Raw genomic sequence first — 17,977 nt, forward strand, 5'->3', positions numbered from 1 at the left:
AATACTATTAAAACAAACAGGAAGAAATATATTTTCACTGAGAGAATAAGTAAGCCAGAGATTCTAGTAAGAACGGTTAACGTAGCTGGTTTTAAGAAAGGTTTGGACAATTTCCTGTTATTGAGACAGACATCGGTGAAGCCACTGTTTGCCCTGGATTGGTAGCATGGAATGTTGCTACTTTTGGAGTTTTTTCCAGGTACTAGTGACCTGGATTGGCCACGATGAGAACGGGCTACTGGGCTAGATGGACCATTGGTCTAACCCAGTAAGGCTATTCTTATGTTCTTATGGGCTGTATAAAGACTGTGTTCTGTTATTTTTGTATAAATTAATTTTCATTGTAGTAAAGTTTATTTTGGTTTGGAAGAACACTCATTATGTGAGGATTTTCACTGAGAGCCTCCATAAGTGATTGCCTTAGTCTTACAGCTTTGGTGACCCACAGGGTAGAATCTGAATCCAGAGCTGCAATTAGATTTCCTTCCCCTATAGTCTCTGAAGGTGATCTGTTGCCTTTTGAGAGTGCCGTATGAAAATATAGTGAAAATATCAAAAAACTGGACTAGTGCATAACAATTTCAATAACAATGCTTTCAATTTTTCATGAGTATGCTTCAGCCCCACCACTCCACCGCTGTGCTATCTTGTGACTGCGTGGAGATTTATGTGGCACTTCATCATCGGCTGCTCATATATTTTTGATTTTTATAGAATCGTGAAAAATCCTTCATATATACTTGAATACTTAAAAATGTTTTTCTTAATATAAAGAGTGGTGTAAATACTTAGCTCTTATCAGCCAACGTCTGGGAGTCTAACCATTTTTAAGTATTCAAATATATATGAAGGATTTTTCACGATTCTATAAAAATCAAAAATATATGAGCAGCCGATGATGAAGTGCCACATAAATCTCCACGCAGTCACAAGATAGCACAGCGGTGGAGTGGTGGGGCTGAGGCATACTCATGAAAAATTGAAAGCATTGTTATTGAAATTGTTATGCACTAGTCCAGTTTTTTGATATTTTCATTCATCTTCACATTTTGGGACTGGTACAAGCATTTACTACTTTAGCCATATTTGAGGAAGCTTTTTAGTATGAAAATATAGTGGCATAAGATAGATAACTAGAATTTTGATAAGGTAATGATCCATTTCAAGGGAAAGAGATGCTGAAGAAAGACTGGGGGATTAGAAGACACCGTGTAGATTCAAAAAAGGGCACTAGAAATTAGGCGTGAAAAAATATGGGCACTAAGTTCCAATTCTATAATGACAATTGTGCATGAAATTGATGTTATAGAAAAGACTGTATGTCAGCATGTGCGCTCCTAACTTTAGGCATGAACCCTTATGCCATGTCAAAGGCTGGAGTATGAGGGTGGCTTGAAAAGTTTGGTACAAAAACAAACAAATATTTTCTTTTTATAAATCATCTTTATTGCGAGTCAAATACAATGAATCTGCATCACAATGATACCATAATCCAGCAGTGTAGAAAGATACAATGCGCTTCCAAAAGTATACAGGAGCAGAGAACGAGAAAGAAAGAAAGAAAACAAATCTATAACACTCCCCTCCCAAACATCCCAAACCCCAACTTTGACTCCTCCGCCCCCCCCAACAAATATTATTTTTTTAAAAACAGTTATATTTCTCAGTATAGTCTCCATTGAAGGCAGTATATTTAGTTCAGTGAGTGTCCAGTTTTCCCATTCTGTCGGAAAAATAGATTTTGTCAAATTTTAAAACATATTAGATAAACTCTTCTATTTTTTTTTTTTAGCAAACTTTTCAAACCACCCATGTAAATGGTTGTTCCTAAAGTTGCCATTGCATGCATATGTGATAGTATTCAATAACTTACATTCCCAACTGCAAGACATGCCCTCATCCTTCTATGTGCACATCCCCTTTGTAGTTGCATCCTGTAGCATTTAAAGTGCTAAATTGATAGAATAGCACCTAAGTACAGATATGCACATAGGGCCCTTTTTACAAAGCCATGATAGCGATTCTCCCGTGGCAAATGCACCAAAGCCCATGGGAATTGAATGGGCTTTGGTGCATGGGTCTAGGACAATTCAGTGCAGAGCCAGTTCAGCAGTCTGGAAGAGCTCTTACATCACAGGGAAGAGTTCTGACAGCATGTGGAGACCATCCAACCAACCTTTCCCAAAAAGCTCTGAAGCTCTCCCAGAAGGAGAAAGGAGGGGGTTTTTTTTGAGGGGGGAGGATTGTTGTTTTTTTTTGGGGGGGCGGTATTGCACCCCTCTTACCCTCCTGGAAGGAGAAAGGAGGGAAAACAAGCTGTTCAATCAGGAGAAAGGAGGTATCATGGGGGGGAGAGTCATTTCCCTCCCTCACCCCCCCCAGAGGGAAAAAGGAGGAAGAGCTACTAAGCTGACAATTCATACCTGCCAGAGGTATTATTGGGAGGAATTTCCCTCTCTTGCCCCCCTGGAAAGATAAAGAGAGAGCTACTAAGCCAATGATTCAGCGTTAAAGTGCAGTCTGTATTGCGATTTCAGGAACTCGCAGAGCTACTAATTTTAATTCTAACATCAACTTCCCCACCAGAAAGGTCTGTGATGAAAGGGCGAATGATAAAACAGTGGCAATGAAAGGTCCCATTCCTTCGGTGCCTTTGCCACGGGGAAATCACTACCGTGGCTTTGTCTAAGTAGGGTTACCAGATTCTCCTTTTGGGAAAATCTGGACCCCCCCTTAACCCCGCCCCCAAGCCCACCTAGTTCCGCCCATCCCTGCCCATATCCCACCCCCAAGTCTGCCCTAGCCCCGTTCCCCCACCCCCAGCTGCCTGCTCTTGTCAGGCAGGGAGGACATCCATGTGCATATGACATTATCGTGTGCGCCAGCCGGGACGTCCTCCCTGCCCGACACAGCTTTTCAGAACCCGGACAAAGTGCAAGGTTTTGATAAGCCATCCGGACCCCCAGATATGTCCTCAAAAAGAGAACATGTCTGTGGAAATCCGGACATCTGGTAACCCTATGTAAAAGGGGTCCATAATTACAAATTAGCACCAATTAATGCCACATAAAGGCTATTTTTGCTGCTTAAAGCCAATTGGTGTCTAATTTAGCATTTAAGTTAGGCACACAACTGACAATATTCTTTTTTTCCCAATTCTTTATTATTTTCAAAACTTACAGTAAGTGTAACAATAAATACCACATTTTATACATCAATAATACACTTAATATTCCTTTTAAATCCATTTCAGAATTAGTCCCCCCTCCCTCCTAAACCATCACAATGCAATCACATAACATTTCTATAATGAACCCCAATATATCTAACTTCATTAATCTAACAGACCCCCATCCTCCCCCCTCCCGGATGTGCATGACATAGGGAAAAACATTAATTAAACATTACAATATTTTGCTAATGGCTCCCAAATCTCCTGAAATTTCTTAAAATTCCCTTTCTGAATGGCTAATATTCTTTCCATTTTATACACATGACACAATGAATTTCACCAAAAACTATAATTAAGCCTCGTCCAATTCTTCCAATTGCTCGTAATTTGTTGTATGGCAACTCCTGTCATTATTAATAAAAGCCTGTTGTTTTTAGATGATATTTGAATTTTAGTTCTCATTGACATGCCAAAAAACACAGTATCATAGCATAATGCCACCGGACTTTCTAACAAGCAATTTATTTGGCCCCATATTGATTTCCAAAAGCCAACTGTCAATATTCTATAAATTTGTGCGCACAAATTAGTGCAGTAGTCGGAAATTTGGATGTTCAGCTTTATAGAATCCGGAGGAGAGGATTACGAGGGCTTTCTATCCTGTTGACAGCTGTTCTTCTTCCTCCTGACCTTTTCTCATGAGTAGCTTTGTAATTTAGAACTTCAGATCAAAGGCAAGGTCATGGCGGATGAAGGGAAAATGCAAGGGGTCCCCCTTCAGAAGTATTCAGATGGCTGTTTAGATGTGACTAATAAAACTAGCAGCTGCAGCCACTTTCCCCAGAAGTCTCTCATTCTGGGGAAATTTAGGGAGGAGGGAACTAAGCTGAGAATAAACTCTGGCTCTTCCATTTAGCAGAGCAGTTTCAATGCTAACTTAAGCAGTATTGTCTAAAGAAGATACAGACTGGAAAAAATTTGCATACTAAATAAATACGGCTTCCTTAATCATCATTTTTATTTCAATTCTCAATTGAAATCTAACACAGTCAATTAAGAGGTAAAGAGAAACATAGCACCAAATATTGCCTCAGACCGAAAGAGGAACAGATACAATACAGTGGTTAAAAACCCCCAGCTTAGCAATGGAAAAGCCTAAAGTGAAATCGTTGTTTCAGTTATAGAAAAAAACTGGTCAAAATTTAGCTGTGCTACAGAGATCTTCTACACTCAAAGAACTCTTTGGTACCGAGGGTAATAGGATCTTTGCAGAGATTGGTGGATTTGAGACAGATTGATTTGGGTAGAAGCCAGGATCATCCTTTTTTCTATGTCCCTTCCAGGGGTGTAGCTACCATTGAACAAGCCCGGAAAAATGCCCAGGGCCACCCAATGGTAGGGGCCGTCTGCAGCTGAACTTTCCTTCCCATGCCAAGATCTGGCATCTCCTGCTACAGTGTCAGAGACAGCGCTAAAGGCTGCCTCTCTGGCCAGTCAGACATTTCTTCTGCTGCATCCCATTTCACTTACACAACTTCCTGGACACGATAGAGGAAAGGTCCCACTGAACAGAGGCAGCTTTTTTTTTTTAACCCTTTAAGATTCGAGAAGGCTGTTAGCGTTTGTGTTCCTAACCAGTTGATTTATTCCAGATTACCTTTATACTGGGACTTGCGTGTTCATACATGAATTATATATAAGACTTCACAGACCCCTGGTGCAGACCTTCCGCCAAAACACTGGCAGTGTCAGGTCCTTTAAATAAAGAATATTTTAGTTGCAGTTCTGCAGGCCTGTATACTGTTTGTTTATGAGACTCAGAGGGGGGTACCAGAACTGGGGGGGGGGGATGCACTCATACACTGGTAGTGGGCCCATATCAGTCCTTCTGCCCAGGGCCCACTGAGTTCCAGCTACGCCACTGGTCCCTTCCTTTCCTCACCTAATGTCATGAGTCCACCTGGTGCTTTTTCTCTTCACCCTAGCATTTATGTCTCTCCTTTTGTCGCTGAACCCAATAGCTCTTCTTTGAAGAATATAATGCATCCACAGAATTACAATAATCTAGATTAGACAGAACTCATGACTGAAGTATTGTTGGAAATTCTTCTAAGGGGAAAATGCTTTATACATCAAAATAATTTGAATTTATAAAATAGAATTCTCACCAAGGGTTTTAAGGTCAAGTTGGAGTCAAGAATAATCCTCAAATTCTTAGCCAATGAAAGAATAGAAATGGAAGATTAGAGTCAATAAATTGGATCCCATCCTGAGGAGCAGGCTTCCAATTTGGATTTGAGATTTAAATACTTACTTTTCCCAAATCTGAGTTCAAAGTGAGTTGCAAATTCAGGTCAAGTATGTAAAGTGACATTTCAGATTTCAGAGAAGAAAGGAGTGGGAGTTCCTGCTAAAGGATTTTGGAGAAGCTTTTGAGGAGAATGAGAGGATGGAGAAAACTTCAGTGACAAGAACCTAGTGTTTGTTTTTTGAAGTTTACATTTTAGAGTGTTTTGCTTTTTACATGTCGTAGAAAATAACTGATTGCTTGTCCTATACCTTCACAGTAAATTATAAGGATAATATTCAGCCTGCAACAGTCAGCAATTTTTTTTTTTATTTAAATGGAAGTGTTTATTGAAAACCAGGCTCAATACAACACAAAAGAGAACAGACATAAGCAGTCAAAAAAAGCAGATAACAAAATCAATCAACATCAAATTACCCCGAGTAAAACCAAATACAAAACAGTAGCAGTGGAAATCCCAGCATTTTTTAAATAATTACAGAAAGAAAACAAAAGCACCTCCCCCATTTCCAACCCCCTCTCCCTTGCAATGACGTACTTTAGAATGTAGGTGCAACAGCCAGCATTTTTAAAATGGCCACTGAGGGTTTTGTATATCCAGTTCCAAGCCATACCTGAATACCAGTGCTGAATAGCTGAGTATAAACAAACCGCTGGCATTCATCTGCAATATGTAGGCCCCTACATGGATAAATATCTGGATAGAGTTAAGACAGCCTTTTTGCTGACCTAACTTTATCTGGATAGTTAGCAGCAGTGGTGTGGCCACAGGGAGCCTTGGGAGCCCCCCCCCCAATTGGGCTCAGGCCCCCTCTAAACCTGCAGCACCTGTAGCCCTGTAAGCCAAAACGATTCACTGATCTGCTCGTCTCCTTTTTGTGCTGCTGTAGTAAAGGGGAAGCCAGTAGCGTGCCCCCAGGTGCCAACACTGAGACTCCTTGCACATGCTTTTTGTGAGAACCAAGTGCTTGTGAAGAGTCCCGGCACTGGTATCTGGAGCCACGCCACCAACTCTCTTTACTGCAGCAGCACAAGGAAGACAGAAGTGGCTTGGGCAGTGAATTTCTTTGGCTGGCGGAGCTTCATATAGAGAAGTGGTTCCCAACCCTGTCCTGGAGGACCACTAGCCAGTTGGGTTTTTGGGATAATCCTAATGAATATGCATGAGAGAGATTTGCATATAATGGAGGCGACAGGCATGCAAATCTACTCCATGCATATTCATTAGGGCTATCCTGAAAAACTGACTAGCTGGTGGTCCTCCAAGACAGGTTTGGGAACCACTGATTTAGAGAATGACACAAGGACAAATTTGTCCCTGTCCCCACGGGATCTATCTCCATCCCTGCTCCATCTGCACAAGCCTTCAAAATTTATTATTTTTTTCTTCCTGTTACACATGGGTGTAAGATTTTGTCGTAGATATTCATTTAAATGTGTGGTAGTTTTTGACAATCATTCTGATATTTTCTACCAGCCATCTCAACTTCAATTCTTTCTAAAGAGTAAGGGGATTTCTTAAAGATAAGCCTTAGTTTGTTTCAATTGATTTATTCTGTTGTAAACTGAGCCATTTTTTTATACTAGTTTACCTGCAATTTCTTATTTTCCTTTTCTTAAGCTTCCTGCTTCCTCTGGTATTATCTCTATTGTCCCGTCAGGATTGTGGACTACGTTAAGGGGATATGGCACTCATTTTTAAGCAGATGGACATTTCAAAATGGCCAGAAAAAGTCCATTTGTCAAAAAAGTCCACACTGCAATTTTCGAAACACAGAATTTTATATTACAGTTTGTCCAAGCGTGGGTGTTGGAGGTGTGTTTTGGGTGGGACTAGGGAGGGTACATAATTTGGACATATTTCAGCAATAATGGAATGGGAAGAAACGTCCAAGGCGAAAAAGAAGTACGTCTTTCTCTAGACTTGTTTTGATCATATCCAGGGTACAAAAAGGTGCCCTGATTGAGCAGCTGACCGCTGGAGGGATGAAGGCATAACCACTTCCTTAATCTCTCAGAGGTTACTGACTCCCTCCCACCCCCCTAAGAAGTGAAAGTGACTGGATACTGGGCTGTATAGGAGCTTCAGATATTATGACCATTCCTAATAGAGGAAACAAGCAAGTATAAGGAAAAGTCTAGTGGTCAACGTAGTGGTCACTTTAACTCTTATTTCTGTATAAATATGTGAGCCCTTTTGAATCATAGAAATACCTACTGTACCTGGATTTTTAAGACACCTGCAAGTATGATGGCTATTGTAGTGCTATAGTAGGTTTTTATCTGTTCCTAAAGGGCTCACAATAACATATAAATGAATTAAGGTAGCATTTGTACCTGGGTCCCGTTGTTTAAAGTCCATCGTACTTACCACCAGGCTGCCCCTTTGTTTTGCAGAGACATCTATGCGGCCATTTTTGGATATGCCACAGAATAACTTGAATGCTACTTACAATGCTTCAATATCATACACCCTTCACAATTGGAATTCAGGAAGAATCACAGTACTGAGACAGTGGTTATAGCACTAGTAACATATGGCAAAGAATTACTAAGCAAGGGTCACAGTGCAATTATAATCCAATTTGACCTAAGCAGTGCATTCTAGTAGACTTTGATCAAATGTCCGAGAACTTCAGTGATTCGGATTTAGTGGCCCAGTCCTCTCCTAGTTCCTTCCTCTGACTAACTCCTGGCTCTCCTTCTTTCTTGAACCTTCATCTCCCTCCCTTATCCTCTGTGACTTCAACATCCATGCTGATGACCCCTATAGATCCAGGTTTCTCGCTCTAACATCCTCATACAATCTCCAGCTGTGCTCTACCACCCCTTCACACCAGAATGCCCACTGCCTTAACATAGAAACATAGAAACATAGAAATAGACGGCAGATAAGGGCCAAGGCCCATCAAGTCTGCCCACCCCAGTGATCCTCACTATCTATCTTTGCGGATAGATCCCACATGTCTATCCCATCTGGCCTTAAAATCCGCCACACTGGTGGCCTCAATAACCCGAAGTGGAAGACTATTCCAGCGATCAACCACCCTTTCAGTGAAGAAGAACTTCCTAGTGTCACTGTGCAGTTTCCCGCCCCTGATTTTCCACGAATGCCCCCTTGTTGCCGCGGGACCCTTGAAGAAGAAGATGTCTTCTTCCACCTTGATGCGGCCCGTGAGATATTTGAATGTCTCGATCATGTCTCCCCTCTCTCGACGCTCCTCGAGTGAGTAGAGCTGCAAATTCCCCAACCGCTCCTCGTACGGGAGCTCCCTGAGTCCCGAGACCATCCTGGTGGCCATTCTCTGGACCGACTCCAGTCTCAGCACATCCTTGCGGTAATGCGGCCTCCAGAATTGCACACAGTACTCCAGGTGCGGTCTCACCATGGATCTATATAGTGGCATAATGACTTCAGGTTTACGGCTGATGAAACTCCTGCGTATGCAACCTATGATTTGCCTTGCTTTGGATGAAGCTTGCTCCACTTGGTTTGCCGACTTCATGTCTTCCCTGACAATCACTCCCAAGTCTCTTTCTGCTACAGTTCTTGTCAGGATCTCGCCATTTAGGGTGTAGATCTTGCATGGATTCTGGCTTCCCAGGTGCATGACTTTGCATTTTTTGGCATTGAAACTGAGTTGCCAGGACCTAGACCAGTGCTCCAGCAGAAGTAAGTCATGCACCATATCGTCTGTCATTGCTTTTTTGTCTGTTGTGCTTTTGCTCACTACATTGCACAGTTTGGCATCATCGGCAAACAATGTTATTTTACCTCGAAGCCCTTCTGTCAGGTCTCTTATATAGATGTTGAACAAGATCGGGCCTAGGACGGAGCCCTGTGGCATTCCACTTATCACCTCCGACATCTCGGAGGGAGTGCCATTCACCATCACCCTCTGAAGCCTACCTCCAAGCCAGTTCCCAACCCATTTTGTTAAAGTGTCGCCCAAACCTAAAGAACTCATCTTATTCAGCAACCTGCGGTGTGGCACGCTATCAAATGCTTTGCTGAAATCCAGATAGACGATGTCCAGGGACTCACCAACATCCAGCTTCCTCGTCACCCAGTCAAAGAAGCCGATCAGGTTGGATTGGCACGATCTCCCCTTAGTAAATCCATGTTGGCGGGGATCGCGCAGATTCTCCTCGTCCATGATCCTATCCATTTGGTGTTTGATTAGGGTTTCCATTAGTTTGCTCACTATTGAAGTGAGACTCACTGGTCTGTAGTTTGCCATATCCACCCTGGAGCCTTTCTTGTGTAGTGGAATGACGTTAGCCGTCTTCCAGTCCATCGGGACGTTACCTGTACTAAGGGAGAGATTAAAGAGCGCGGATAGTGGTTCCGCCAAGACATCTCCCAACTCCCTGAGTACCCTAGGGTGTAGGTTGTCAGGCCCCATTGCCTTGTTGACCTTGATTTTTGACAGCTCGCAGTAGACGCTGCTGGGTGTAAATTTGAAATTACTAAACGGGTCTACTGATTTAATCCTTGTATGTGGTTGAGGGCCGATTCCCGGCACCTCGCGGGTGAAGCCTTGACCTTGTCTTCTCCTCCAACTGCTTTACCACTGAATTCTGCACTAGAGAATGACATGGGGATAAATTTTTCCTCGTTCCCGAAGGAACTCTATTTCCCCGTTCCGTCCCCATGAGTTTTGTCACTGTCCGTGTCCGTGCCCCATTCATGTAAGCCTTCCCTTAACCTCACAAGCCTCAAACACTTATGATTTTAAAGGGTTTGAGGCTTGTGCATATGAGGATGGAGCTTGCAGGAATGCGGCAGGGACAGAAAAAGAACTCACAGGGATGGGACAGGAAAATGAGTTCCTGCGGAGACGGGGAAAAATTTGTCCCCGGATCATTCTCTATTCTGCACCTCGACTCTTCCCCTCTCTGACCATTTTCTGCTAACCTTCACAACTTATCATCCTCCCTCCCAAACCCGGTCAATCACTAATCATATATTTAAGAAACTTTAGGCTATTGACCCTGTCATGCTCTCCACCACCGTCTCATCCCTCCTTTCAACTACTACTCGTATTATCAACATCCGACCTCTCCTCTCCGAGCACACTACCTTTGATGAAAACAGGTATTGGGATCAGTGTACTGGTGAAGTTATAAATCCACAACTCACATCCACGATCTCATCACCTCTCGCTTAGATTTCTACAACTACAATGTACTTCTCTCAGGTCTTCTTTTCAACTATCTCTCTCCCCTTCAAAATGCTGCTGCACAACTCATATTCTGAGAGCTGCCATGCTCACATCACCCCTCTCCTCAAGTCACTTCATTGGTTCTCTATCCGTTTCCAAATGCAGATCAAATTGCCTATAACGCGCCTTCATAAACGGAGCCCTAAATGTACAGCACTGCGTAAGCCTTTCAGCGCTACAAAAATAATAAATAGTAGTAGTAATAGTAATAAGAACATAAGAAGTTGCCTCCGCTGGGTCAGACCAGAGGTCCATTGCGCCCAGCAGTCCGCTCCCATGGCGGCCCACCAGGTCCATGACCTGTAAGGTGATCCTTGTCTAAAACCCTTTATTCCCCTTTATGCTTCTATCTATACACTTTCATAATCCTATAACTGCCTCTTTCTGTATCCCTCAATCTCCGAATCCTTCAGGAATTTATCCAATCCTTCTTTAAAACCCCGTAGTGGGGGGGGGGGGGGGCGTGGCTTTGTGGCGTACTGGGATGGTCGGGTGAATGAGTGGCTCTGCAGTGAAAGGCTAATTTTGTTAATATAAGTTAATTAAAATTTGTGTAAGTCGGGTTGAAATATTGTATCGGTTGTTAAAATGGCTTTGGGCAAACATAATAAAAGCAGTTCGGCGGGTTTAGGTGCGGGAAGTGTAAAGAGGTTGAAGTAGGAATCGGTCTCCCCGTCAATGGTCCCTTTGCCATCGGAGGAAATTGAAAATAGAGACTTAATGAAAGAGCTGCAGAAAATTAAAGAAATTGTGCTAGATAGTGCTAAGAACATAAAGGAGGTTAAAGAGGAAGTGGAAAATCTGACAAAAAGAATGCAGGCGGTTGATTTTAAGTTAGAGCAGTTAGAGAAACGCCCTGAAAAGACAGAGGCAGAATTGATGACATATAAAAAGGATCATAAAGAAATAGACATATTAAGAAAAGAACTGGAGGATTTGTCGAACCGAGAAAGGCAAAATAATTTACGTTTGATTGGGATGCCAGAGGGTGTTGAAAAGAACGGTTCTATAGCATTTTTGATGAACTTCATACCAAAAATTTTACCGTTGAAAAGTTCTTTTCCGTTAGAAATTGAAAGGGCGCACCGGATTCCATCAAAAAGATCAAATAGTCAAAAGGGTCCCCGTCCACTGATTTTCAAGCTGCTTCGGCACCAGCAAGTCGCAGAAATTATAAAATTAGCTAAAGATAACAAGGATCTCAAGTGCCAGGATTCAAAAATCTTTATAGTTCCAGACTTTGCAAAAGCTACTGCTTATAGAAGGAAGCAGCTTTTGGATTTGCGTCCTCAGTTAAGAACATTAGGTGCAAGGTATGGTTTAGTATGCCCGACAACTATGAGGGTGACCTATGAAAACAAAATTTTTAATTTTGAAGATGCAGTTAAATTGAAGGAATTTTTAGATCAATATGATTTGCCTATGGATTTTTGAAGGATATCCTGGTAACTGTATTTCTTTTTATTTTATTATTGTTTCTGTTTATTTATTTTATATTGATACCTTTAAAGATTTTTCTCTGAGGAATTGAATATAACAAGATTAATAATCCTTCAACATGGAATCGATACAGTTAATTTTGAAAAGGGCTCAACATTCTGGCAAAGACACGTGCTCATTTATAACAGTTGTTTGCTGCAGTGCTATACTGGAAAGTTAGTCATAAGGAAGAATAAACATCTCTTTGGTTTGTATTTCTATTATAAAAAGGTCGGTGGAAGTTTAAAAGGATAAATAATAATGGAAGATTTGTGAAAGGATATGGCAATATGGAGAGAGATGTGAGGCATGATGTGCAGTACTGTGACTGTGAGGGTCTCTTGTATGATACGGCTAGATCCTCACTTTGCCTTATACAGTACTTTAAATCTGACCTTTGCCCAATTTAAGGATTGGTGCTGCATAAGAAATTAAATGGAGATCTGTGGATGCTGCACCTTGAATTTAGAAGAACTTGAAGATAGTTTTCAGAAGATCGGATGAATCGCTGCATTGGGATTGCATGGAGATGTTGAAAATGGAATGCTATTATATGCTGCTCTTTGGAAAAGTTTGCTGGCTTGCTATTTCTATGCATAGCATAATTAATTTTTTGGTGTTCTGTCAAAATACTGGCAAAGAGTGATTTTGTCATATACCATATTATGATTCTTCCATGATGGTATGAGCCTGAAGTTTCATAGAAAGTGATTGGTTCTTTTCCCTCTGCTCAGGAACTTGCGGATCATTTCATGGAAAAAACATTAGAAAAACTTTTTTAGTAAATCAATATGTAACAAATGATCATGAACAAACCGATACGGAATCACTAATTTCAAGGTGTTCTAAATTTAAGCTACCTAGTTTAAAATAAATTGAGACCATTCTTAAATCTATCAATTTGAAGGGCTCTACTGCTGATCTAATTCCGCCTTTCATTTTAAAGCATTACTTTCATATCTTTGGACCTTTTATCCATACTTTAATTACTGAGAGTTTGAGTCAAAATACGGTACCAACGACGTGGAAAAAAGCAATTATCCGACCTATCATCAAAGATAAGAATGGCAGTATTGAGGATCTATCTAATTTTAGACCTATAGCTAATATACCATTTTTGGCAAAATTGACAGAAAAGGTAGTTTTTAATCAAATTTCAGATTTTGTAGAAAAAACCAACGCTCTGCATCCTAACCAAACTGGTTTTAGACATCATCACAATATTGAACTTTCATTGATTGGTATGACCACTTCTATTCAATACTTTTTAGATCACCATCAATCAACACGGTTAATCTCTATTGACCTTTCTGCAGCCTTCGATACGATCGACCATCAACTCCTCCTTGACAGACTCCAATCTATTAGTATCTCAGACCAAGTCTTTTCTTGGTTTGTATCTTACCTAACAGACCGCACTTCTACTGTTTTCTTTAAAGACTCAATATCAAAATCTTCATCGACTACTTATGGGATTCCTCAAGGGTCTATTCTTTCTCCGTTATTATTTAATATCTTTCTTGCCCCTCTAATCACCTTATGTCAATCCGTGGGTTTTCAAGTTTTTGCATATGTAGATGATATCCAGCTCCTGCATCCTATAGATACTAATAAAATGTCTGATATTCAAGAGATTGGTGAGAAGCTTGATCTAATTCATCATTGGCTGAACACAAACAAACTAGCACTTAACATCAAAAAAACTAATGTGATGCTTTTCCCATGGAAAGAAAATCTCGAACTTATTGCTCTTATTACTATAAAAAATGTCCCCCTCCAAATAGTTAAAAATATAAAAATTTTAGGAGTTACTTTCGACAACAAGCTGAATTTTCACGATCACATCAGCAATATTGTTAAATCCACCTTCTATAGATTACGTAGGATTCGATCAATTTCAAAATTCTTATGTCCAAAATCACTAAATATTCTTATTCACTCTTTGGTGATTTCAAAAATAGACTATTGTAATGCTCTCTTTAAAGGAATATCATTAAATGAAATTAAACGTCTCCAAATTATTCAAAATGTCTCCATTAAACTCATAACCAAATCTAGAAAATTTGACCACGTTATACCTCTTCTAAAAAATGCACATTGGCTTCCAGTTATTCATCGGATAACATATAAACTTTGTCTGCTTACCTTTAAAACTCTTCTCAACAAAACTCCAGCATTTATATATAAATTATTAATTCCGTATCATCCAAACAGAACTTTAAGATCCAATGAACAACATTTATTAACTATTCCTTCGCTTAAGATCATTAATACTAGACAGCAGTTTATTTTTTCAGTAACTGCCCCACAGACTTGGAACTCCCTCCCAATTTATTTGCGAAAGGAGCAGGATCTAGAAAAATTTAAAAGTAATCTAAAAACATTTCTTTTTAAAGATGCCTTTGGTGCTTAATTTACTAATCCTTAGGCCAAAGACTTTACTGTATTAATCTATGTTTTTACTTGTCTTCCTTTTGTACTTTTCCTCTGTATTGCTTTTCTATATAGAATTGTATTTCACAATCCCTTTTTACCTTATGTTCCCAAAATGATGTGTTAGTTTTTAACCCAATGTTATTATTTAAAGTGTGTACCGTACTGTTTTTTATTGAATGTATTTTAAATTGTTCATCGCTTTGAAATATGATTAAGCGATTAATCAAGAGAATTATTAAACTTAAACTTGAACTTGATTATGGTTTGGGGGGAAAAAAAAGTATAAATAAATAAATAAAACAACATTATATTAGTCACATGTTGAAGGTGAAAGAATGTAATAGCTTTGTGTTTATTTAAGATTACATGGTAGCGTTATAATAGAAAGTAGATTCTTTAATTGTCTTTGTAACAAAATTTATTTTGTGATGAGCTCGACATGTTTTTATTTTTGGGTATAATCTCTTACTTGTTTTCAGGTCTATGTGTGGAAGGATGTCTTGTAGTCTGAGTGAATGTGGAGGTGAGCATTATGAGGGGTAGTATGTTGGATGTTGGATTTTGTATGTTAATGAGTTGTGATTTGAGTGCATGGAGATTGGAGTATGTTGTTTTTGGAGTGGAAGGGGTAAAGGGGAATATTCATAGGTATTAATTTCACTAATTGAGTTATTCTTATGTACATTGGAGACTTAACTATATGGTTAAATAGAATAAGAATATTTCTTTGTTTATATGATTATAGCAAATATCTTCTTATGTTAATCATTAGGAAAAAAAAGAAGAGGAAAAACACTGATTGAGAATAGAATTTAAGTGATTTTTGGTTAATAAACGACTTACATTATATTATTTAGGATGATTAATATATTTATGAGAATTATTATGATCTTGGCCTGGGGGGAGTTTTTCATTTACTTGATCTAGTATGTTCGTTTCAAAGTTGGCACTGTTAAATTGTGGGAGTGGGTTGGGGGAGTAGTGGGATGGTTTGGGGGAAAGGGGTGGGGATTAATTTAGATTTTCAGAGTGGGGGAAAAGATTGTACAATAATTATTTTGTGGATATATGTAATTATTATGTTTCATTTTGTATAATGGATTTCAAAATTTTTTCTTTAAATGTTAATGGCCTTAATCATCCGATAAAAAGAAAAAAGACACTATTATATTTAAAACAGCCGAATGCGGATGTTTGTTTTATACAGGAGGCTTACCTTTCTGGAGATGAATCAAAGAAATTAATTGGTAATTGGGTGAAGGATTGTTTCTTTGCACCTGCAGTAGGGAAGAAAGCTGGTGTAGCTATTCTGATTAACAAAAAGTGCTCTGCAGTGTTTAATATGGTGGCTGCAGATCATCTAGGACATGGGTGTCAAAGTCCCTCCTCAAGGGCCGCAATCCAGTCGGGTTTTCAGGATTTCCCCCAATGAATATGCATGAGATCTATTTGCATGCACTGCTTTCATTGTATGCTAATAGATCTCATACATATTCATTGGGGGAAATCCTGAAAACCCGACTGGATTGCGGCCCTCGAGGAGGGACTTTGACATCCCTGATCTAGGAAGATGGTTGCATGTTAATATGAGTATGGGCAGTACTACTGTGGCACTTTTTAATGTGTATGCCCCTAATTCGAATCAAATTGAATTCTTTAAAACTCTGCAACAAATAGTTCTACCACTGGCTGCTAGTAATTTGATAGTGGTAGGAAATTTTAATGCTGTTATGGATCCTTTATTGGATAAAAGACCTAGTAAAATTGTAAAGTCATTAGGTTTGGATAATTTTGTAAATTACTGTAATTTAAAGGATATTTGGCGAATTCTTCATTTTAATGATCGAGAATTTTCGTTTTGCTCACATGTTTATAAATCTTTTTCTAGAATTGATTATATTTTCGTTTCTGATAAGTTAATACAAAATGTTATTCAAGCTTCTATAGATCCAATAATTTTATCAGATCATGGTGGTGTGTGGATTAGCTTAAATTTTACTGATCAAGATAATGCTAGGCCTGTTTAGAGGTTTGATAATGCACTGCTTGCATACCCAAAATTTTGTGAAGATTTTCAACTAAAAATTAATGAATATTTTCAAATTAACAGTACAGAAGAAGTCTCTATAGAAACCTTGTGGGATGCCTTTAAGGCAACCATGAAAGGACAAATTATATCATTCTCAGCTTATACTAAAAAACAACTAAAAAAGCAATTTTTCAAGTTAGAGCAAGAAATTAAGATCTTGGAGTCAAAATTGATTGGAAAATGGGAAAATTCTATGTTACAAGCTCTTTTAAAAGTTATGGGGGTAATAATAAAAAAAAGACTAAAAAGTGTCCTAAATGGCTACTTGGATGATCAAAAAGCCTGATCGTCCAAGTACCCATAACCAAAGCTGTTTTTTAGACGTATCTAAAAACAGCTTAGGCCTTTCCCCTGCCTCTAGACACACAGAGAGAAAAGAGGTGTGTTTAGAGGAGGGAAAAGGGCGGGCAGTGGGCGGGAGGTGGGCCGACCTACACCTAGGTGTACAACAGGTATAACCAGGTATTTACAGGTTGCTTAGTCGGCACTTAGATCTTTTTGACTTAGACACAGTCAAACCAGGTCTAAGTGCCGAAAAAGGGGCCGCTGAGCTGATGGCCGCTGGCGCCATCAGTTCAGCGGCCCGGCAACCTACCCAACGCAACCATCGCGGCAGGAGAGATGCCTCATCTCCCTTACCGCGATGCCATCACTCTTCTACCCAAACTGCCGCGACCCGCGGCAGGAGAGATGCCCTATCTCTCCTGCCGCGGGTCACGGCAGTTCCGGTAGAGGAGTGATGGCATCGCGGTAGGGGAGATGAGGCATCTCTCCTGCCGCGATCCATCACTGCCCCCTCGCAATTAACATCGGGGCAAGAGGGAGCCCAAGCCCTCTTGCCCCGCGGCAGCTGCGGCACCCCCGACTCGATTGGGCCAGGGGAGAGCCCAAGCTCTCCTGGCCCTGGCGACCACCCTCCGTGACTCGATCGGGCCAGGAGGGAACCCAAGCCCTCCTGGCTCCAGTGACCACCCCCGCGACTCAATTGGGCCAGGAGGGAGCCCAAACCCTGCTGGCCCCGGCGACCCCCTACCCCTCCACCCCCCACTACAATATGGGCAGGAGGAATCCCAGGCCCTCCTGCCCTCGACGCAACCCCCCTCCCCCCAACGATCACCCCCAGAACTCCCGATCGCCCCCCCGCTGACCTGCAACCCCCCCGGCCGACCCCATGACCCCCCCACCCCCACCCCCTTCCCCGTACCTTTTCCAAGTTGGCCGGACAGACGGATGCCAAACCTGCCTGTCCGGCAGGCAGCCGATTCCGG

The 17,977-nt window shown here is 40.7% G+C and overlaps 1 long non-coding RNA gene across 1 annotated transcript in view; it reads right to left on the reverse strand.

The window, feature by feature from the left end:
• Positions 1-1,602: 1,602 nt before the first annotated feature.
• Positions 1,603-17,977, reverse strand: part of LOC117355696 — a 42,717-nt gene continuing 26,342 nt past the window's right edge. Inside the window, exon 3 of the long non-coding RNA XR_004538435.1 lies at positions 1,603-1,723. This is a non-coding gene — a long non-coding RNA (uncharacterized LOC117355696). The remainder of the gene's footprint in view (positions 1,724-17,977) is intronic.

This window comes from Geotrypetes seraphini, chromosome 2 (genome assembly GCF_902459505.1).
Source record: "Geotrypetes seraphini chromosome 2, aGeoSer1.1, whole genome shotgun sequence".
NCBI classification, from domain to species: Eukaryota; Metazoa; Chordata; class Amphibia; order Gymnophiona; family Dermophiidae; genus Geotrypetes; species Geotrypetes seraphini.